At 32.4% G+C, this 25,483-nt stretch overlaps 1 protein-coding gene and 1 pseudogene across 1 annotated transcript in view; both read left to right on the plus strand.

The window, feature by feature from the left end:
* Positions 1-784: 784 nt before the first annotated feature.
* Positions 785-25,483, plus strand: part of LOC145255631 (uncharacterized) — a 165,614-nt gene continuing 140,915 nt past the window's right edge. Inside the window, exon 1 of the mRNA XM_080114158.1 lies at positions 785-1,114. The gene's annotated coding sequence lies outside the window, so the exon portion shown is untranslated. The remainder of the gene's footprint in view (positions 1,115-25,483) is intronic.
* LOC145255941 (U2 spliceosomal RNA) lies at positions 19,491-19,673 on the plus strand (annotated as a pseudogene).

The following is a 25,483-nucleotide window of genomic DNA, read 5'->3' on the forward strand; positions in this document are numbered from 1 at the left end:
GTCTTACTTAAGGGGGCGGTTTATCAGGAATTTGTTTATGTTGGACTTGAACACATCCAAGTTGTAGTCAGGTGGAAAACAGGCAAACGAAGAGTTTCACAGGCGTGCACGTGCACTTCTAAGAAAGAAGCTTGGTTCATAGAATCTACGTTTTGGTTACACACACACACACACACACACACACACACACCAGAAACGGATAGCTGTTTCGTCGTTTCTACCAATACCACTCACTAGTATGGCCAGACGTAATCTTTATTTAATCCCGGACAACGCCTTGTCTTCCTGCTAGTACAGTGCTAAAAGTTTTAAGCGTTATCGTGCTGAAAGAAAAATATCGTAAATGTTTAAAATTGCCTTGGTCCAGAAGGAGTTCGCTTCATTGACCGAGGAAAGAATAGACAAAGTGCAACAACATCAGAACAGATGCTACACATTGTCCATTCAGGTTTCTTCCCAGCCAAATGACACGTGTTTCAAGTACATTTTGTCGATCGGCTTTTGCAACATATTCACGCCAAGATTTGAGACTGGGACGGCCGGCCACATCCAAATGCGATCAACAGCCCACAAGTACCTACATCCTCATTTATTTGTCAATCATCACCCTCCACGAGGGTAAAATCAGATACGCACCACTTTTTTTTGGGGGGGGGGGTAGGAACTAGATCCCTCCCCCCATTCTATGGGACAATAAATGAATGAATAAATAAATAAATAAAATAAAGATTTGCCTCAGTCCAGAAGGATTTCTCTTCTGACAAAGAAAGGGATACTATACTTTGATCTAAGTCCGAATATCGGACGGCCTTGTACTGAGGGAGAAACTCCTACATACGGAGAGGAGAGAGTGTCCATGTGGAGTGTCAATTACTTTGCTTTCTTTCTTTCTCTTTACGTAAACAGCTTTCTTTTCTTTCTTTCTTTCTTTCTTCCTTCTTACGTAAACACCTTTCTTTTCTTTCTTTCTCCACCACTCTCTCTCTCTCTCTGTATATATAAGTAAATTTCTCTCGCTATATATATCTATATCGCTATGTATATCTTTCATCAATCAGTTTAACTCGTACAAGCGGTGCACACGCACATGATTTTTTAGTTGTCATCATTTCGTGTAAGTAAAAAAACAACAATTAATCAATTTGTTTTTTCTGTATATTTTTTGTAAAAAAAATCGATAAATTTTACGACGTGCTACTGCTCCACTGCTCCAGCGTATTATAAACACCCAACCTCCCCATGTTAAGAACGCCTTTCGGAATACCCCCAACCTCGAAAGCCGTTCTTAACATGGGGAGGTTGGGGGTGTTATTCCGAAAATCGTTCTTAACATGTGGAGAGGTTGGGGTGTTTATAATACGCTGAGGCAGGCCGCAGGCACGTCGTAAAAATTTATCAATTTTTTTTTTTTTTTTGCATACGATAACAAAATGCGCGTTTTTATTATTATATTTTTAGTTTCTGCTTTCCGACATTTTGCTTATTATGTTCTAATAATAATAATATTTTTCGTAATTTAAAAAAATTATACTAATTTCACTATGACACGTAAGTAGGTAATGTGGTTTTCACCTGAAATGCGTTGGTTTAAAATCTCACCAAAGTAAACAAGCACCTGCTAAGCTGTTACTAATAATATTAATAATAAGACTTATCTAAGTTAGTTCTTATTTCGTCTTTTATTCCACTCCAAAACACGGGACCAATAACTCTGACGATCGGAGCGTAAAAAAAAAACCCAACAAAACAAATTTAAAATATTCAATAAGTAATTAATATTTTATGTTTATTATTTTAGAAAAATAATTTCTTTTAGATCTGAGTTTGCGAAAAGATTCTTTCTTTCTATTGTAAATTAAAAAGTATGGCCCACTCCTACCTTCTCCACAGGAAAATAAACAAACACGTCGACACGACGATTCGTTTTTCTTCTTACCAATTTTATTTTATATTCAAAAGAAAATTTATATCAAATTTTTTTATCAAACTTAAAAAAAAAAAAAAAAAAAAAATTAAGTGAATTAATCAAGCGGCAACAATATTCCTAATGACCTTCTATAAATAATAAACGTGTGTGGGTCACTTTCTGTTTCTTTTGTTTATTTTGCATAAGAGAGGTGTACTTTTTTTGAATTAAACCTAATTAAAAAAAACAAAACGCAGAAAAATTTTTATGATGTAGGTACCTGTCACAGAAAACGACGATATCATATTCCAAAAATTACGTAAAATGATCAAGTAGTTTTGTATATAGAAAATCAATTTTACAATTTTTAGCGGTACTCGTGCATGCATGCACTTATTGATCCGTGCTGAAATAATAACGTTATTATTTAAAAAGCCATTCTTAATATGGAGGGGAGGGTGTTTTGTACCTAACCTTACAATTGAATAAAAAACATATCAAAACTTTAATTAAACTTGGAAATACGATTTAAAAAATAGCGCGGATCAGTAAGTGCATTAGCACGCTTTTTTTCTTTTCTTAAAACCTTGTAACAAAATTGAAAATACACTTTTTTTTTTTTTTTTTTTTTTTTTTTTTTTTACAGAAGTTGTTTTTACATGAGAAAATATGAATGCTTTTTTCTTTATTAAAGAAATTGGGTACTCATGCAGTCATGCACTTATTGATCCGATTAGAACGTTATTATTTAAAAAGCCATTCTTAACATGGGGAGGGTGTTTTGTACCTATTCTGTACTTTAATCTTACAATTGAATAAAAAAAAAACAACAACTTTAAACTTGGAAATACGAGTAAAAAAATAGTGCGGATCAGTAAGTGCATTAGCACCTTTTCAGCGATTTAAACTGTATCCATTACAAGTTTGGTTTCGATCATGATAGTTCGAATCGAGTTATCTCCTCCCTTATTTATAAAACATGGCGGATCAAAACATAACGTCTTGTTTCGTCATAAAATTTGATTTTCTTCATTAAAAAAAAAACTACTTGATCAATTTACGTGACATTTGGAATATGATTTTGTCGCGTGATGGATACGTATGTACATCAAAGTTTTATTTTTGTTTTTTCTTTAAAATATGTTTAATTAAAAAAAAAAGCACAAATCTATCATAGAAAAAATGAGATTTATTTGAAAATAAAATTAATTTTGTTTGAAAATTTAGATATTTACAAAAAAATATTGAATTTTAAATTTAGTCTAGATTTTCTGATTGTTTTTATTTTCAAAAATTTTATTTTTACCTGTCTTATAAAATTTAAAAAAGATAAAAGGTACTCGTAGTCGTATGCACTTATTGATCCGTGCTGAAATAATAACGTTATTATTTAAAAGGCCATTCTTAACATGGGGAGGGTGTTTTAACCTTACAATTGAATAATAATAAAAAAAAAACCATAAAACTTTGGGTTTGTATTACTGTACACATAGATTCGAAAAAATTGTCAAAAAACAAATATATAACAAATAAATGTTCTTATCAAAGGCAAGATAAGTTACTTTTCTACCTACCTGGATATATTTTTTGCGTTTTTATTCAATGTAACATGTTTATTCAGCTCGAAAAACATGCAGTGTTTAACGATGTATGAAAAATTCAAAATGGCGACCAACACTCTCTTTAACATGATAAGTTTGGGAAAAGGTGTTTTAAATAATAAACTAGACAAAATACTATTAAAAAAACACCGAATATATGTCAACTTATGTCACGGTAACATATAATCAGCGAATTTCTAACAGTATTTTGTCTAGTTTATTATTTATAACATCTTTTCCTGAACTTACTGTGTTAAAGAGTGTCGGGCGCCATTTTGAATTTTCCAATACATCGGTAAACACTGTATGCTTTTTGAACTGAATAAACATGTTACATTGAATAAAAACACGAAAAATATATCCAGTAAGGTAGAAAAGTTACTTATCTTGCCTTTGATAACATTTATTTGTTTTTTGACAACTTTTTCGAATCTGTGTACAGTAATACAAACCCAAAACTTTAATTAAACGTAAAAATACGATTTAAAAAAAAAAAATAGCGCGGATCGGACGGATCACTCTCTGCATTAGCACCATAACAAAAAGGATTCACAAACCCTCTAGCTTGAATAAAAATATTCATTTCCAGGCACTCGGTAGGCGCTAAGTATATTTATCTGCCATTTATTGCAATAAGATTAGGCAATGAAGAAGGTAGAGAATAGTTAGCAACCTGTTAAAATCAAGTTTTGCTCGTCTTTGTTTACATTCTGCGTCAGCTGACCGCTGTCTGTCTGTGCTTATGATGAATGTCTTGGAAAAGTCCCTTTTGGTTAATGTTTGCCAATTTTTAAATATTTTGTTATTCTGAAAAAACGGCAAAGTTCGTCTGCATATTTTAAAACGGGTACAAGTGAATTTTCCAAGGAATTCATCGGAGAACATCAGCTGACTAGAAATGTAAACAAAGAACTTGTTTTTAACCTAACAACCGCACCTCGTTATCTTACGAATGAGTTAACGTTACGGTACTTATGCATGCACTTATTGAAATGTGCTGTATCTGCAATAATAACGTTATTATTTAGAAAGCCATTCTTAACATGGGGAGAGGATGTTTTGTAACTATTCTGTACTTTCACCTAACAATTTAATAATAAAAAAGATGTAAAACGCTAATTAAACTTGAAAATACTATTTAAAAAAAGCGCAATTAGTTCAATTAGTGCGCAAGAACCAACGTTGTTTAGAAATCCAGGCTAACATGAGGATTAAGGATGGGAAGTATTTGTTAACTATTCTGTACCAGACCTTTCCCCGTTTGTATCGGGAAGGATGTAAAATTTGCTGTGATCTGACCGGTCTGCACTCCCCAGAGGGAACGTCTCAGACCAAAAACCAAATCGCCCTCTTCTCGAATAAGAACGTGATGCCTGGAAGGGTGGCTTCCTAAAACCCAACAAAACTAAACTTCGATCCGAGAGATTGACTGCCCCCACCGGGAAATTCCGACAAGTTCGATGGCAGTAAATTTTGCGTTCCTCCATCCCTTTTTTTCTTTTTGAGAGGATAAAGACTGGATTGTGACTGTCGTAAATAAAGTCTTAGTCTAACATACGACGGTGGTGGCTGGATCCTCCCCCATGTTAGACTGACTGATCTTTGGAATAAGACATACTAAAATCCCGCCCAATATATGTCACAGTAACATATATTGAGCGAGTTATCCAGTTTTTTATTCATAACACCTTTTCTCAAACTTTCCGTGTTAAAGAGGGAGTCAGACGCCATCTTGAATTTTCCAATACATCGGTAAACACTGTATGGTTTTCGAGCTGAATAAACATGTTACATTGAATAAAAACACGAAAAATATATCCAGTTTGGTAGAAAAGTAACTTATCTTGCCTTCGATAACATTTATTTGTCATATATTTGTTTTTTGACAACTTTTTTGAATCTGCGTACAGTAATACAAACCCGAAATTACTGAGGGAGATTTGGTTTTAAAAAGAATTAAATTTTAATATTTTTTAAAATATAATTTAGAGAGACGGGGGGGGGGTTAAAAACTGAATTTAGGAAAACTCGTCCCGGGAAAACTCGTCTCCGGAAAACTCGAGACGGGTTTTTCCGGGACGAGTTTTCCAGGCACCCCTATAGGTCCACCTCCGCAATTTTCTTTTAAATGACGACTTACAGAGGTTTTCTACTATGCTGAATACGGAAATCGCATTGAAATTTTGCAGAAATAAGTAGTTATCGAGGTATAAAAAGTTGTATTATGCATTGTATTCTTTGGCAGCCATCGTTTTTACGCGCGTGCCGCGCTCGCGCTCCATAAACCAATCTACGCGCGTAAACAAAGATTGCCGCCAAATAATACAATACAATACTTTTTATATCTCGATAACTAATTATTTCTGCAAGATTTCAAGGCGATTTTCGCATTCAGCATGGCCGAGAACCTTTAAAAGTCGTCATTTAAAAGAAAATTGTGGAGGTGGACCTAATCTGAAAATTTACCTTTATTTTTTCTGGACACATTTTTTTGTTGTAAAACTTCCACATAAATAATACAAAAAAAAAAAAAAGACAAAAACAAACAAACAAACAACAACAAACGAAACAAAAAGAGTAAAAAAACAAATATATAACAAATGTTATCAAAGGCAAGATAAGTTACTCTTCTACCTACCCGGATAAGTTTTGTGTGTTTTAACTTATTTTAAAGCGTTTATTCGGTTCGAAAAACAATTAGTACCGAGTTGGTAAGTTAAACTGACAACATGGTCGAGTCCGAACATGCTATCAATAATTAATAGCTCCAAAGTAAAAAAAAATAAATAATTAAACAAAATACTGATAGAAATCGACTATGTAAGTGTCATTCTTTCTTTAAAAAAAAATAAATAAATAAAAAGCTTAAATTTTTTTTCCAGTCTTAAAAATATATAAATGTGTACTCGGTTTTTGACCGCATAGTATTATTTGTTAAATTTGAAGATTAACACCCTCAACCACCACCACCCCACGCAAAAAATATTTTACTTTTTTAGGTGATTACGTGTGAACACTTGGTTAAAAAAAAAAAATCCGACGACTTATTACTTGTTAATGTTAAGATAGATGACAGATCGATTTCTTAAGCAAAAACAACAGTACTAACTTAATTAGCATATCGAAAATAGTTATATATCCCAAAATAATGGAAATTTATCGAGTAAAAAATTATTTATTTTCTTCTCGATTATATATTTTTTTTACTTAAAAAGAATTTTTACAGAAAATTGGGAAATTGCATTTCCCTGGATGTGAACTCCTTGAATATTGCGAATATAGGGGGCATACTTATCTCCGTTTTCGCCACTGTAAAATGGCTGACGTACAGTTTTAGATCATGGCGGTAATCTTTTTTTAGCTAAAAACACAATAGTAGTTGTTCTACTCGATGAATTTTCGTAATTTTTGGATATATTACTATTTTCGACATGACAGTTAAGTAAGTACTAATCAATCTGTCGACCCTATCTTAACAAGCACCAGCGCAGTTTAACTAACTGTCGGAGTGGCAAAATTGTAAACTCACGGGTGCCGGGAAAACTCGTCTCGGGAAAACTCGTCTCTGGAAAACTCGTCCCCTTTCGCTAGGTAGGAAAACTGGTCCCTTATTGAATAAATATCGATTGAAAACACATTTTATGATCGTTCTTGAAGGAGATATTGTTTTTTGAAATAAACTATAGCCCATAATATTTTTAAAAAATATTTTTTACTTGTTTAATGTTTTTTTTGTGTTTTTAATAAAAGCGTTTATTATGTTCATAAACGAGACCGCATATTTTTTTTATATTAATATAAAAAGAATTTACTTATATACTGTTGTTTATAAAAGGGTAAAATCGATTTTTCTACCTCTCCGACTATGTTGTTTATTTAATTTATTTGGAATCGTTTATTTGGTAAAGAAAAAAAAAACAGAAAACAAACAAAAAACATGTCGGTCGAGTGTTACGGGAGAACGAGAAATAATGCCCGGTATCTTAGGGGGTCTTGATAATCGCTAAAAAATAGAAAATTAAAGAAATTACTGAGGGAGATTTGGTTTTAAAAAGAAAATAATAAATTTTAATATTTTTTAAAATATAATTTAGAGAGAGAGGGGGGGATAAAACCTATATCTCCCTTCGAAAAGCAACCAACAAAAAATGAAATTAAAAAGATTTTTGATAAACGATAGCGGAGTTTTCAATAAAATTGATTAATAAATTTATTTAGTGATTACTTAATGATTGATTTTAGAATTTTGAAGTAAAAATTAAAAAAATTAAAAATGAGTTAACGAGAGATTGTTAGCACATGGCATCTCTCGCGCCAAAAAAATATTTCGCTTTTAATTTATTAGTTAATTTTTGCAAAATTTGACAGGACGACAATAACTGTTGATAATTGATAAAATCATAATTTTAAATAACGCATGAGTGCATTTGGTATGACAGAAAACAAAAACATAACAACAAAAAACTATCATAATTAAAAAACAAAACCAAAAGCGTAACGAAGAATCGAATCGCTCCGTTTTTTAATGTTTTTGTTTTGTTTTTTATTATTGTTTTTATGACTCCAAAAAACATCGTTAAAATAAGAACAAAAAAAATTTATTAACTTTGTATGAACATAATAAACGCTTTAAAATAAGTTAAATCACTAAGAACTTAGCCAGTTAGGTAGAAAACGGACACTTAGAAAATCGATTTTATTTAAAAAACAAAAAACAAAACATTAAACAAGTAAAAATATTTTTTTTTAAATATTATGGGGGGGGGGCTATAGTTTATTTTAAAAAACAATATCTCCTTCAAGAACGATCATAAAATGTGTTTTCAATCGATATTTATTCAATAAGGGACCAGTTTTCCTACCTAGCGAAAGGGGACGAGTTTTCCGGGGACGAGTTTTCCTAAATTCAAACTCACGTCATCGCTTAAAAATAAAGTACCCCAACTAAAAAAAAAAAAATAATCTCAGAAAATTATCACGTATAGCAAGAAATTTTGTTTGTTTAGTTTTACTACCCGTAAACGCTAAAATTGCCTGGAAACGGATCATTTTTATGCTACGCTAATTTTATACACAAAACTGCACTCCCACTTCCACTCTAAATTCTAAAATAATTTTTATTTCTCTTTCGCCAAGTTTTTCACAGTATTCGCACGTAATCGTTTAAAAATAAGTTGAATTTTTTTTTTTCATGTGTGTGTGTGTGTGTGTGGGGAGGTATCTTCAATTTTGGGTGTTTTAAAAATGTAAACATGTACCTAACTTTTGACCGAGTGATATCATTTTCTGTGCTGTTATTTACATTTAGAAAAAAATATATGAAAATAAATCTTTCAAAAAAGGACAGTATATGTATCAGAACACGGACGCGCGTATACAAATACCGTGCCGGGTACGAAATGCCGTCATGGCGAGGAAAAAGAAAGAAAGGAGAGGATTACATAACTGATGTTAGTGACGTCACAGCCGTATCTAGAAGTCCCGCGTGGCGGGAGAGTGAGGAAATAAAAGTCGTTGTTACAAAAAAAAAAAAAAAAAAAGAGTTGAGGTATTACTTGTCTTAGGTTCCCTGCGACTTACTAACGTGTGTAAACGTGTGTACTACGTAATAAATAGTAAACCAGTTGCCCGGGAAGTCATTTTACTTATTTTATTTATTTCATTTATTTATTTATTTATTTTTAGCTTTTCTCCCAACCTTTTATTTAATTGAATTTTTAAAGTTATCTTTTCGATTACTGTTTTCACTTCACTTCCGGTTGCTACTCAGGTTTTAACTGATTTTTTTTTTTTTTTTTTTTTTTTTTTTTACGGTATCTTTTGTTTGTTAAATTTTAGTCGAAGAATGAGTAAAGGAAGCCAACCACCCATGTTAAGAAGGGCTGTCTAAATAATGTTATTATTTAGAGAAAAAAAATCAATATGGGATGAGAAACCGGAAGTGAAATACAAACGGTAATCGTAAATATAATCGCTAATTTAATTATTACTGTATTGTTTGGTCATTAAATTATTAATTGAGGTATTTAGCAAACAAATGTTACTAAAGGCAAGATAAGTTACTCTTCTACTTACCTGGATGAGTTTTGTTTTAACAGAATTTTAAGTTTTGGTTTGAAAAACAAGCAGTATTGAGTTGGTAAGTGTTATACCGGCCTTCCTTGAACAGAGGAATTTACACCGATGGGCACTATAAATAGCGCTAGTAATTCCAACACCGGGGAGAGATGTGACTGCACTTCAACTGCTAGCCGAGTGCCCAGCAGATATACACTCTTTCCTATCTTTGTACATTATTGTTAATACACTTGTTCCTTAACCGAACCTCGACTTGATTGTTCTTATTTTCACTGTTGTTCCACGACACAACAGATTGGCGACAAGGAATTGAAACGACCATCACTGCAGAGAATCACCAAAAGTGATTGAAATAAAGATTCGTAAAATCTTTACGGCAGAACACCTTCGTCATTTCAACAGATATTTGGATACGGAATGATTAACAGCGAATTAATTACTACAATAGTAATTTGGTGACAGGGGGGGAAAAACTTGCTACCAAAATCTACAGCGAAAAACGCGAATGTTGACAATTATTTAATAATTGAACACGCTTACCAAGTGTTTTAGAAAGGGAAAAGGTGTCATTTTTTTTTTTCTTCACTAGAAGCCATTTTTCCGACTGTAAGAATTTTCTTCTGCAAAACCAACTAGAAAATACCGTGTAAGTTTATCGTTATTTCAATAACATCTGGGATTTGAAAAAAAAAAACCCGCTTGATTTTGTATAGAGAAAAAGACAGACCGTGAAAAATAATTATTCGCGTACGTCATTTGTGCTTAGCAAACACGTAAAGAATCAAGTCATTTTTTGCAAAAGGCAAAGAGGGTAAAAAAAAAAAAAAAACTAAAAGTTTCCCATACGAATTCGTCGGATATTTAAAGCGACGGATTTTATTTTTGCTACGTAAAAACGCGTGCAAATAAAAAAAAAAAAATGTTAAACAAATGTTATTTCGCTGGATTGTTTCTAGTAAAACTAGAAATATAGCGTTCAACAAATTAAGTTATAAAAGTTCTGCTAAACTGTTGTTCTTCAAACAAAAGAATTGGGAAAGAAAACTTGGTTGATTTTTTTTTTTTTTTTTTTTTTTTTTTTTTTTACTAAGGAATATTTCTTTAATACAAACGTAAATTGTAAATTGAATTCGTATGGTGGATGCGAAATTCAAAGATTCACTCTTGGAATTGTTCCAATTCTAGGCAAAGCAAAATCTCGTGTTGCAAAAGCAGCAAATTCAACAAGTAGAAAGAGAAGAGAGATTTAAACAAGCATTTGAAGAAAAAATGCTTCAACAACAGAAACGCTTTGAGGAAATATTCATGAAAACACAGGGACAAAGAGAAATTCCGGAGGCGACACAGTTAACTAAAGCGGACGATAATCATAATGCATTTTCTCAAACAGCTGAAAATTTCAATTATAATCCAGAAGATGATGTCACTTTCGTCCAATATTAGGATGTTTTATATCGGATTGTGGTACCTGATCAGACGCGAAAAAATTTAGGCTTTTGCTAAGGAAATTGGGAAAAGCAGAGCATACAAAGTTCGTGAATTCTATTCTCCCCAAAAAGACTAGTGAGTTGAGCTTCCAAGAAGCAGTTACGCTACTTACAGAACTGTTTTCTGCAAAAACGCCTCTTTTCCATAGGCGATATGAATGTTACTAGAAGAGAGGAAGACGACTACACTACTTATGCAAGTATAGTGAACAAGCATTGCAACGATTTTAAACTGGAGGACTTATCAGAAAATAATTTTAAATGTTTAAAAGGGCTGGTCTTAAATAAAGACGCTGAAATCAGGCGTCGTGTTTTAAATAAACTCGAAAATGAACCGAATTTAAAACTGCAAAACTTAGCGGAAGACTGTGAACAGTTTATTGCGTTGAAACAAAAGTCATGAAATAGAGGAAAGCAGTGTCGCATATTAAAAAGATCCATCAAAAGAAAAAATTCGACTTCAAAAAATAACCAGAGAAAGAAACGGGGGGAAAAGATCTACCTGGACCATGTTGGAGGTGTGGAAATAAACATTGGTACAATGAGTGTCCCTACAAACTCAAACAATGTGACAACTGCCTCCAGAAAGAGCATAATGCATCGCATTGTAGAAAAAAATCTGATCGAAAGACCTCCATTAAACTTACGAAAATTGAACCTAAGGAACAAAATATCCGGAAATATGTAAGGCTACAGCTTGATAGTGGGTCTGACATTTCCATTATTAATGTACATACATGGAAGAGGCTTGCGAGACTTACTATGATTAAATCACATAAAATGGCGAAGCGTCGGTGGTGAAAAAATTACCTTCGAAGGAGAATTATTGACGAATATCTTTTTCCAGAACAGGGCCGAAAAAGCAAGAATTTTTGTCCTGCGAAAATTAAACAACCTCTTTGGAACTGATCTGTTCAAGAAGTTTAGACTATGGGATCTGCCTTTAAGCTCATTTTGCCAAAAGGTTGAGGATTCGAATGTGGAGGCAGAAAAACGTAAGAGGGAGTTAAAAGAGAATTTCCCAGACATATTTTCAGGCGGTTTGGGAAGCAAAACTTGACGTAAAAGTAAATGAACAGCCAGTGTTCAGAAAGAAAAGAAATGCACAATACGCTGCTATAGAACAGATAGACAGTGAATTAGAAAGACTCGAAAACATGGGTGTCATCGGAAAAATTGATCAGTCAGTGGGCTTTACATCAACAAGAAGAGTAAGGAGATTTGGGTTTGTGCCGACTTTGCGACAGAGCATTACAAGATCACCATTATCCTCTTCCAAGCCTTGAAGAGATATTTGCGAAACTGGGGGGGAGGGAAATATTTTTCTAAAATCGACCTCAGTGATGCGTACTTACAAGTTCCAGTCGATGAAGAGTGTTCAAAGCTATGTATTAATACCCATAAGGGATTGTACAAGTTTAACAGACTTCCTTTTGGGGTCAAAGTCGCCCCTGCGATTTTCCAGCAAATTATGGACATTGTTAAATGGGTTGAATTTCGCAGTAAGGTACCTGGACGATGTGTTAATGAAAAGCGCTAGCAAAGAACAACACAAAGCTCATGTAAACCAAGTATTCAAAAGGATTCAGGATTATGGATTTAAAGTAAAACAGGAAAAATGTACATTTTTTATGGAGAAAATAAAATACTTGGGGCAAATCATCGATAAACATGGAAGAAGGCCGGATCCAGATAGATCGAGTGCAATAAAGAATATGCCTGCTGCAGAAAATATTGTCTTTACACAGCTTCTTAGGTTTGGCAAATTACTACAATGTATTTGTGCCAAATATGCATAAACTAAGGTCGCCTTTAAATGAACTGTTAAGGAAAGACCAAAAATGGGTCAGGACACAAGAGTGGAAAGAAGCATTTCGGGAAATTAAAGAGACTTTAATGTCTGACTTGTTTCTGGCACATTATAATCCCAAGCGTGAAATTATAGTTGCAAGCGATGCCAGCTCCTGTGGCATAGGAGCATGCGTTTTACACAAAATGGATGGTGGAAAAGTGAAACCCATAGCACATTCATTCTGATCACTTTTGCCAGCCGAAAAGAACTACTCACAAATTGAAAAAGAGGCATTAATCATTATATTCGCGGTAAAGAAATTTCATCGTTTCCTGCACAGTAGGCAATTTCTGTTACAAATAGACCACAAACTATTATTAACGATTTTCAGATCGAAAAAGGGACTACCACAACATACGACGAATAGACTCCAAAGATGGGGTACCATACTTCTGAATTACAACTTTCAAATGGAGTATGTACCATCTAAAAAATTTGGTCATGCAGACGGGTTATCGAGGTTAATACCTAAGCAGACATTACCATTGGAGGATATGGTAATAGCGGCAATTCAAGCGGAAGTTGAAGTAAAAAATGTTATGTGACACAATAAGAGAACTTCCAGTAACGCTTGATGAGATTAAGAGTAAGGCAGAGGTGGACAAATTTATTATACACATGAAAGAAAGGATTAACAATAACGAACTGGATGAAGAAATTTTTTTTTTTTTTTTTTTTACATAGGCGTCACCACATTATCAAGGCCCAGAGGCCACTCAAGGATAAGCGTTAAAGAGTGTACAGTAGAAATTGGTCAATATAGTAATCATTAGTAATGAAAATTTGGTAAATTTGATAACTTATATGGAACGGCTCATCAAGAACTTATTTACTTTAGACTTGAACACAATCATATTGTAGTCAGCCGGAAAGCAGGAAAACGGAAGACAATTCCACAGGCGTGCAGTTCTAAGAAAGAAGCTTTGTTCATGGAATCTACGTTTAGGTTTAGGCACAGATAAAGAGTGGGGGAAATTATTGATAGTGTTTACAGCTAGACGAGTGTTTCTTGTGAAAGTTTGGCGAGGGGGGACCATAGATTGAAGCTCAGTTGAACACTTTCCATGAAAATAACGATACATCAGAGACAAATTCTTCAATTTGCGAGAACGTCCTGTTATGTAGCGACAGGGTCATAATTCCTGCGACATTACAGAAAAGAATGCTCAAGGAATTCCATGTAGGACATCCAGGTATATCAAGAATGAAAAGCCTTATGCGCTCTTTCGTTTATTGGCCAAACATGGATAAGGATATAGAAGGAAAAATCAGGGAGTGTAGATGATGCGCATTAGCTATGAAAGTACGTTCCTATTTCGAAAATAAATAAGCAATTGTTATAATTCTTTTTCTATCCTTTGCAAATGATTCAAATTTTAGTATGTTACTATGGATGATAACAACTACAAGTTGTCAAAATTTCAGCTTTTCACAGGTGTTATTTCTAACAAATATTAGGTTTTAAAATTTTGTCCATTAGTTTTGGACGCTACTGTATATACTAGCTGGCCGCTCAGTTTTACAATACGCTTAAACATGATATTTTAATTTATTCAGATTGCGTATGTATTATTATAGAATCAATCCTCTATTGATTATTATATATTACGAGGAATAATTTGCCCGGTGAACGAATTTGAAAAAATAATTTTAAAATAATAATAATGTCATTCATCAAATTGCGTCTGTGTTTGTTTATAATATCACGTCAGCTGATACTTGGGCTTGTCGATGAATTCCCTAGAAAAGTCATTTCTGATTAATGTTTAGTTTTAAAATATTCAAGAAATGATTTGCAGGGATTTTTATAAATAGAACTCCTTAATAAGAAATTAAAATAAAAATGGTGAGGTACACCCGGCCTTGAACAGGGGACCATTCGTTGTGTAGTTAAATGCTCTACCACTGAGCTATATCTCCAGATGACAATAAATCTTTTTTTTTTTTTTTTTTTTTTTTTTAAGAAATGATTTGCTGAGGTTTTATTTCCTCTTGACTGTAACGTGAAATATTCTCCTGTAAAAATTATTCTTTTTTATCTATGAGAGAAAGACTATTTCTAAGGTCGGATTTTTCCGATTTTCGATACTTATCGAATGAATTTCTGTACAAAACATATCTAAGAACACTGTCAGACATATAAATTAGCTTTGTGTGAAATTTACAAAAGATAGGCTCAGCCGTTTCGGACTCTTTGAAGAACTCACATATACACAGTGACTTTTATATAACAGTATATATATATATATATATATATTAGAGTTGGGATGATTAATCGGAAAAATCGAAACTTTTTGGAGTATCAGAATTTGGAAGAGTCGTGCTTATTTTCCAATGCCAAAAACGATTCTTTTATTTGTCTTTTTTTATTTGATTTTGTTTAAAGTAAAATTTTCCACTACTGGTAATATTAATAAAATAAACATTTATTGATTTTTTTTTTTTTTTAACTACCATTCATCCATCCAGTATGGCCGCAGCTGAGATTGAACTCACTACACAAGTTTGTAGTGTAATTCAAATCTTGTCGGTAGCTGAATACTTGATGCTTCGCCAAGGGTATTCTTTATCACTAGACATACACACACACACACACACATAAAATATATTTTATATATATATATATATGAGTTGGGATGATTAATCGGAAAAATCAAAACTTTTGGGGGTACCGGAATCTGGAAAAGTCGTGCCTATTTTCCAATGCCAAAAAACGATTCTTTCTCTTTTATTTGATTTTGTTTACAGCAAAATCTTCCACTGCTGGTATTGATCATAAAATAATAAACATTCTTTGATTTTTTTTTTTTAACTACCATTCATCCATCCAGCACGGCCACAGCCAAGATTGAACCTGCTACAAAAGTTTGTAGTGTAATTCAAATCTTGTCAGTAGCTGAATACTTGGGCTATCAAGGGCATTTTTTATCATGACACCATAACTAGACGGGGTGCCTATCATGGCTTAGTCCCATCTACCCCAAGAGAAGGATAGACCGTGCCAGTTTCTCAACCTGGTATTTGACCTCGCGGTACATACAGTGCCTCGCCTTCCCAAATGGTCACCCATCTGGTACTGGCCTGGCTCAACGTTGCTTAATAAACTACCAGTGAAATTAAAATCAGTAGATCACCCCCTCCCACAAGTGTTTTTACGTTTGAGAAAATATATACATATTTTTATGGTAATCGGGACAAAATAACCATTTTATAGTTAAGTATTTAGAGATTTATAAATAATCGGAATCACCAGTTTAATACAGAATTGTACCGGAATCAGGAAAAACATTGGAATCGTCCCATCACCAATATATATATATATTAGTGATGGGACGATTCTAATATTTTGCAGCCACTCTGATGATGAATCGTAGACAACGAAACATGTCAGTAGATAAGTGTATTTTAAAAGCAATATATAAGCCGCTCCCCATATTGGGGTATCAAATTGGTTGAAGGGAAAATTATTCCAACTCTCATTTAGGGAAAAATGCACTTTCGTAAATAATTGAATTCATTCAAACCATATCGCAAAAACAAACAACATATTAGTCCTAACGCGAAAGAGCAGGACACAAAATGTTTTAAATAATAATAATAATAATAATAGCATAACAAAGACTTTCGCTGGCGAGGACTACTATTGACTGTAACCAGTTATACACTCCTTTTGAAATTTTCATCTCTATTTTTCTCGTTATCTACTGAATACTTTTAATGAAACTATATGAAATATGTTCCTTATTAAATTGTAAAGATTTTCTATTCTGAAAGAAGTTTAAAAAAATTTAATCTAAAAGTTATTTTAAAGTTTTTGTTACAAAAATTCAGATTTTCTCATTATTCAGACATGTATGACAAAGAGGGAGTTGCAAAAAAAGGGTTGTGGTGTGAGGAGAAATACAAACTGAAATAGAGAGTAGGAGTTTTTATGAATACATGCAAAAACCACATTCATTTTTTTTTTTTAAAATCTAAATTAATAAAATAAATAAAATATAATCTTAAAAAGATACGATACAAGTTAGAAAAACATTTCATCCAAGGCATGAAAATTGTTAAACAAAATGTTTTTACTATAGGTTTTAAAAATAAAGGTGCAAGATTCAATTTAAAATTTATTTATCTTCAAAGTGCACTTTTATACATTTTACAAAGTAAGGTATTACATTTTTATACCTTACTTTGTAAAATTTATAAAAGTGCACTTTGAAGATAAATAAATTTCAAATTGAATCTTGTACCTTTATTTTTAAAGCCTATAGTAAAAACATTTTGTTTAACAATTTTCATGCCTTGGATGAAATGCTTTTCTAACTTATATATATCATTATCCCACCCTTTCTTCATCACAATGAACAAAATTCAAACTATTTCCCCAATACAAATCGGCAAATTAATATTAATTTCAGACTTCGAGCTGTTAATAAAGTACATAGATATATCGGTGCTACTTCAACATTAATTAAGAAAAGAATATCAAACCACAGTTTTTCTTTTAACAAACTTCTAATAACCAAGGAACTTCTCTAACCACTTTAATTAAAAATCTTAATTCTAACAATACCCCTTCTCAATTAAATGGACTATCCTAAAAAAGGTTAAGTCTTTTACTCCAGGCTCTAAGTCATGTCGCTTCTGCACAACCGAAGCTATAACTATAATTATTTCCCCTCAAAGTGGTAATATAATAAAATTTAAAAACGAACTGATCTCCTACTGCAAACATAAGTCTAAATTTAATTATGGTAAATTTGAAATTACATAGCTATTAAATTAACCTTTCAGTTATATATATTTTTCTATAACATTATCGTTTTTTCTACATACTATCTTAGAATTTTATAAATTTCTAATTTTCATTGTAATTCTTTATTTCTTCTTTGCAGATGTAAAACCGGCCAAACAATCTCCGTTTTAATGTTTAAATATTCATATCAATCAAATATATCCATCTACCTACACATTCATTTTCTGCATGTATGTTTACTCATATTTTACTATGTGCATTTATTTACATACCTATTTGCCTTATTCCGGAATTTGTAGATATCGGCCATCCTCTCCCCTTAAATTTTTTTTTTCAACTCTTTATTTATTTACTCATCTATATGTATAGATATGTGTGTGTATATGTGGGTGTGTTTGTTGTTGTGTGTGTGTGTAATTGTATGTATTCATATGTATGTATGTAATTGTATGTATTCGTATGTATGCACATACATGTGTATGTATTTCACTTATTATTAATTCATTTGCTTCCTTTAATAACTCCTGCTGATAATTTAATTCTTCAGTAATAATTTGTATATTTCAGTTGACCGCTTTTTTTTTGCTTTAAATTTAGGCGCCTTTTTAACGTCATCTTGTTTAGGTCATTTTAACATTGGCTTTTCTATTCTAAAATTAACTCTATCACCATTCAATTTTTTTTTTCTTCACTCATTTTCCCAAAATTAGGGCAGCCTTGACAGTTATTTTAAATTCTTTTTTCTACGCACATCTTATCTTTTTAATAAAATTATTTAAACTCATTTCCTTTTCCTTGCCCCCATTTGTGAATTATTCCACGGATTTCTGACTTTTGGAATTACTTTGGACCATCTTCCAATTATGTGATTCCCTTGGATTTTACTTTTTTGATTTTTGGATTTTACAGTTATCGGATATTTTACCCTTCACCAGACTATCCATTCACGTGAAATCACCTTTTTCTTCATATTCCCTCTCCTTCACTATTTGTTACCAAGTAAGATCTATGACTTTCTTGTAGTTTCATCAAATACATTTGCAAGCAAAATTCGATCCCGCATTTTGCTAAATCCTACCCTTGATGAGAAGGAAAGTATTTCTTCGGAACTCTGCGGATTAAGGACTATCCACTTATTTTGTGCTTTATTTTTAAAATTGAATGTTTAGAACTCTTTTTCAAAGTGTTTTTTAACATGTTTTATTAACTACTTGTTCTCATATATATATATATATATATATATATATATAAGAGAAACAATCAAGGGAATGAAATGTTTACCTGATACAAGCAAGAGTAAACTTCAATCTAATATAAATATTGCTATTTATACATCCCAATCTAATGAAAAAAAAAAAAAAAGCTCAATACAAACACAATAGAGACTAGAGCTTATTGCCATGTTTTTGGTGGACAAAATTCAAGCAAGGGCAGACGGACAACCAATAGTTTTACATAGATAATGGTCGTGCAATGGCACCATATATTTCTTGCTAGCAAGACAAAGATCTTTTTTTTTGTTACCAATTATATAAGAAACGTTTTTAATCACCGATTGCCATGGCTAATAACACACAAGAATCAAACATTTAAACTCCTGTCGCTGACACCTACAGACAACATGAATCTGAACAAATTGCCAAAGCTGTTGCAAGAAAGGTGGGCTCCCTCTTCCGTGCTAGAAAACCTCTCACACTTGCCAGTATCCTATATCTTTATAAAGCCACCATTCATCCATGCATTGTTGTAAGATTCAAAGCGGTCTTGTTGATTTTATAAATGTTTGTATGTTTTAAAAAATTATTCATATACAAATACAAGTTCTTGGCCTTTTGGCTAGGAACAAGGTGTAGTATCTGTTCTGATACTACCCTTCACCTTTTCTGACCTCGATCAGTGAAGGAGAAATCCTTTTAAACTGAGCCAATTTTTATTTTTGTTACTCTCCAGAGTGCCCCTTTTTGGGGAAATGGATTTTCCCCATATTAAAAAACCGACCTTGTGTCTAACTCTGCCCTCGTGGGGAGTTAAGTAAATAGGAACATTAAGTAACTTGCAAAAAATCAGTTGATTCTTATTTCCATACACAAAATCTAGCAGTCTAATGGAAGAAAGTATTAGAGTAGAAGTCTTTCCAGCTTCTAAGAACCTCAACAGTAAAGGGGTGTGATTTTGCTGCTTGTCAGGTTAGTTGAGAGTATGTACGTCAAGAAGACACAAGTTATATGAGTTTATCAGATCAAATTCCATTTAAGTACTTGTAAAACAGACACAGGGATGCGACACTGCAACAATGGGACAGAGGTTGGAGCTTGGCAGACAGTGCGGGGCCTATTAGATTTGATATTTGTTTTTGGACCTTGTGCTGATATTGAGACATGGGCAGACACTTTTTTGTTTTCAAGTTTATGGAGATCTAAAATTCTATTTCCACAACAAAGGCTAGGAACACAGTGTAGTATCTGTTCTGATATTGCACTTCGCCTTTGCTGACCTCGGTCAGTGGAGGAGAAATCCTTCTAGATTGAGGCAGTTTTTAATATTTGTTCCTATCCAGAGTGTCCCTTTTTGGGAGCTGGATTTTCTCCACATTAAAACCAACCTTGTATCCAACTCTGCCCTCGTGGGGAGGCAAGTAAATAATAATAATAGGCAACGACAGGACATACAGAAACTGCTACAGATGTAAAACACAAAGGAAAAATCACATGAAATCATGAAAACTGAAACTGCAAAAGTGTAAGTTAACCCCTCTGAGCCCCTGCCTTTTTTTTGTGTATGTCATCATAAGCATACCAAATATGTAAGAGGGGGTCAAGGAGGATGGAAGACCAACAAGAGAAAGCACTAGCCAGACCTTTGCTGAATGAGTGCAAAGAGGACTGAGACTTTGGAGAGGCTTATTGCCACCCAAATTCTAGTGAAGATCAACGGTCGCTGCTAACGAGAACAATGGTAAGTGGTTGTTGCAATAACGCAAATTCATTTGCAAAGGTTATCGCAAGAAGTGAAGAGTACTGGCAATCTTGGGAGATTTTTAAAATAAGTTGGACCACTAAAAACTTACAAAGATGGGTAGAAAACGAACGCTTAGAAAAATCTTTTTTAAATCGTTTTGAATCTGACAAGTAAAAATATATTTTTTTAAATTCTCTTAAAAAAAAAATATATCTCCTTCAAGCACGGTCATAAAATGTGTTTTCAATGCATAATTATTCAATAATGGACGTGTTTTCCTACTTAGCAAAAATGGACTAGTTTTCCGTGGACGAGTTTTCCCAGGCAACATATGAATATGATAATTTGTCTTATAATTGTGTGTGTGTGTGTGTGTGTGTGTGTGTGAGAGATATATAAAGCTGAACGTCTGTGTGTGTCTGGTCATGAATAGGCTCCTATATGGTTGACTATTATAGAAAACTGATCACATATAATGATAGATGATGTATCGAGACACAGAAATGGGTATGTTTGATCTGGCATAATGATGATTAATTAAAATTGTGGAGTCTGCATACGCGCCTGGTCCACAAAGTATGCAAATAAAAAATTTAAATTAAAAAAAAACGTTTACAAGTGTTTTTAATATAGATGTACATTAGAATACTTTGATAAATGTTTTCACTTAAATAGGGATGGTATAATAAAATTGGAGTTTGCATTCGCTAGAATGGAAATAGGCACAAACTTTAATAAAGACTTTTCATATCTATGTGCGTAAGTATACTTTGATAATTATGTTTCAGTTTGAAGAAATATGGTATAATAAAATTATGGGGTGTTCGTTCGTGCCTGACCTCCATAGAATGGAAATGTCACAAAGTTTAACAAGGTTTTTTAATATGGATCCACAGAATATTGTGATAAGTGTTTCAGTGTGAACAGGTATGGTATAATGAATTATGGAGTCTATTATATTTTTACTTTCATCATATTTTGCTTTTGGTTTTTATACCCCCAAATTCGAAGCTATCTCTTTATAACCTTTCCTTTTCATAACCTATCACACTTTCATAAATCAGTCCATTTTCTGTAGGCTGCTTTTGAACCCAGTCAACGACAGGTATTTTTGCTAGTATATATATATTAATGTTAATCGTGACACCCTGCACTGAAGATTCCCGAAAGGACGAAAAAAAAAAAAAAAAAAAAAAAAAAAAAGCATGACTATATAAGAATTCACATCGCATATTTATGTATGTATATACGAAGATGTTTGTAAATAAACAAACAAATAAAAGGTAATAGCCAAAAGTTTATATAAATACATTTGAAGATATCATTTACAAGCGTCAATCCCACGAATCAGATAGTAGACATGCTTTCTATCGACTAGGTGGTTGTAGGTTCAATTCCGGGCTCTGGATGGAGGCAAGTCTAGCACTAGCATATATATGGGTTTGTTTTACAATGCTGAATCGTTATATATATAGTAAGTTATAAAATATATATGGCGATTAAGCTACACTGAATATTCCGCGTTTCATCCACTCTAGGACTCTTCATATATATACAAAACAAAAGAAAATAATTAAATAAACATGAATATACATAAACGATCACACATGTATGTATATATATATATATATTTATATATAAACTAACATAAAAAAACACTAACCTAGATTTAAAACAGATCAAGAAACTAGATATCCAGGCTAAATAGAGCGCGCACAAAGGAACAGGTCAACCAGAGGTCAAATAGGCCTTTGTCCGATAAGTGCATGCGCATTGGCTGATAGGAAGGGCACGGTGGATACGAGAAAGCTGATTGGCTAACTAAAATCTCAATAGAAGATGCATATATAAAAACGACAAACAACCACAAAATTCGCGCATAAGCCTGAAGAGTCCTAGAGTGGATGAAACACGGAATATTCAGTGTAGCTTAATCGCCATAGTTATTTTATAATTTACTAACTAGCTCTACCTACGTAGTGAGCACTGTTGAAGTAAATACTTAAAGTTTACGCATAAATTTATACTTTTGTATATTATTTTTATGTGAGTAAATTAAGTAGTTACATATATAACGATTCAGCGTTATCAAAGGCAACATAAGTTACTCTTCTACCTATCTGGATAAGTTTTTAGTGTTTTTACTTACTTAAGAACATTTAATCGGTTCGAAAAACAGTGTGTATCAATAGGTGCGAAAAGGAAAACCGCGGCAAGCTGGTACTTAAATATCTGAAGATTGGAAAATGACTTAAAAATAAAACAAAATACTGTAAGAAACCTACCCAATATGTTACATTTTCCTAACTCCAAATATTTAGGTGTTAGCTCGCCACCATTTCTTTTTTCGCACCAATTGATTAGACGCTGGTTTTCGAACCGATTAAAGGTTTTAAAGTGAGTCAAAACACTAAAAACTTTTCCAGACAACCGACTATAGATATATAACTAGAATTAAAAAAAAACAAAAAAAAACACGATTTTGATATTAAGTCAATTTAAAGGATTCTTTTTTTATAAGGGTATATTTAAGACGAATTTAGGAAAACTCGTCTCTGGAAAACTCGACCCCGGAAAACTTGTCCCCTTTTACGAGGTAGGAAAACTGGTCCCTTATTGAATAAATATCGATTGAAAACACATTTTATGACCGTTCTTGAAGATATTGTCTTTAAAAGAGAATACACATCCCATAATATTTAAAAAAAAAAATATTTTTACTTGTTTACTGTTGTTTTAAAAAAAAATTAAATCAATTTTTCTAAGTTTTAGTTTTCTACCTAGCTTTGAAAGTTTTTGATCTTTCAACTTATTTTAAAGAGTTTATGTAGTTAAAAAAACAAAACAAAACAAAAAGTAATGTCGAGTGTTACTTCTGAACAAAAAATGTTCGATATAAGAGGATCACATCTTAGGAGGATAATTACTCAAAAATAGAAAATTAAAGAAAATATTAAGGTAGATATAGTTTAAAAACGAGCCCCCCTCCTCCAAAAGAAAATAAATTTGTATATTTTTCGGTAATAATGGACATCCCATAATATTTTTCAAAATATTTTTACATGTTTGTTTTAAAAAAATTAAATTGATTTTTCTGTTTTCGTTTTCTACCTAGCTTTGTAAGTCAATTTTCTACCTAGCTTTGTAAGTCAATAATTTTCTCCACTCTTTATCTGTGCCTAAATCCAAACGTAGATTCCATGAGCAAAGCTTCTTTCTTAGAACTGCACGCCAGTGGAACTCTCTGCCGCTTGCCTGTTTCCCATCTGACTACAACTTGGACGTCTTCAAGTCCAACATAAACAAACTCCTGACAAACCGCCCCCTTAAGTAAGACACTCTATCAAAACCCCCAATACTAATGATTACGACAATACTATCTCATTGATTACTGTACACGCAATAACCCTTATCCTTGAGTGGCCTACAGACCTTGATAAGTGGTGACCCCCATGTAAAAAAATGTTTTGGTGTTTAAACTTATTTTAAAGAGTTTATTTAATTAAAAAAGAAATACTAAGTACTGTCAGACTCGACAGTACTTAGTAAATAATTTTTAACAAAAAATGTCCGAAAATTAAAGAAAATACTGAGGTAGATATAGTTTTAAAACGAGCCTCCCCAACCTCCAAAAGAAAATAAATTTGTATATTTTTAAGTACTGCACAAGTAGGTGTGTCAGAAATTTCGTGAAAATAGTGAATAATTCCACCCCATCTTTCCAAGCTTATAACTCCTCGAAAAATGTAATTCAAGCCCTAATTTTTTTTTTTTTTTTTCAATTAAAGGAGCAAGGACCAAGGTTTCATTAAAAAACAAAACAAAAACAAAAAAGTGTTTTTTTTTTTTTTTGTTTTTGTTTTTTTAAAAAGGTTTTAAACTTCGGACTTTACAGGTAAATTTCTAAAAAAAAGTTTGTTTTTTTTTGTTGTTTTTTTTTTAAATTTGAATATATTATTTATTGACCTTTTCTCTTCAATTTGTGATATATAAGACTTTGGTACATAAATCAATTATTTACTTTTTAATAGACATTTCAAAATGGGAGGCGTGAATTATTCGACCCCCTGTCTTTCCAAGCTTATAACTCATCGAAAAATGTAATTCAAGCCCTAATTTTTTTTTTTTCAATTAAAGGAGCAAGGACCAAGATTCCATTAAAAAGAAAAAACAAATAACGTGGTTTAAAAAAAAAAAAAGGTTTTTAACTTCAAACTTTACAGGTAAAATTCTAAAAAAACACTACGTTTTTTTTTGTTTTTTTTTTAAATTTGAATATTATTTATTGACCTTTTCTCTTCAATTGAGTAAATTAATTATTTACTTTTTAATAGAAACTTGAAAATAGGGGGGGGGGGGGCGTGAATTAAAAAAAAAAAACGTTTGTCTAAAATATTATATTCGATTTATTGGAAAGAACATAAAATTTCACATTGACCCTGAAAATATCGTAAAAATAGAATCAATAGAAAAATTTTGATAGATTTTTAAAGTTTAAAAATTGAAAAATATTGAGTTCAGAAAATTCATTAGTTAAAAAAAAATATTTCTATTACTTTTAAAACAACTTTAGTCTATTTTGGAAGTATAATCCATAAAGAAAATAAATAACCCACTTTTAACGGAGAAATTACGATATTTTTATATTTTATTCGCAGTTTCGTGTTAGGGGTGTCAAAAATTCCTACAAAAATTCTGATACACCTACTACTGCACAAGTGCCCCCCGAAATGACTTTTAAACGATACCCTCCCCTCCCGATGTTAAGAATGGCTTTCGAAATAATAACGTTATTATTTCAGCGCGGTACCAAAATTACATAAGACCGTGTTTTCTTTTTTGTTTTGTAAT

Source organism: Euprymna scolopes, chromosome 31 (assembly GCF_053919585.1).
Source record: "Euprymna scolopes isolate OS-2025 chromosome 31, ASM5391958v1, whole genome shotgun sequence".
Lineage (NCBI taxonomy): Eukaryota > Metazoa > Mollusca > Cephalopoda > Sepiida > Sepiolidae > Euprymna > Euprymna scolopes.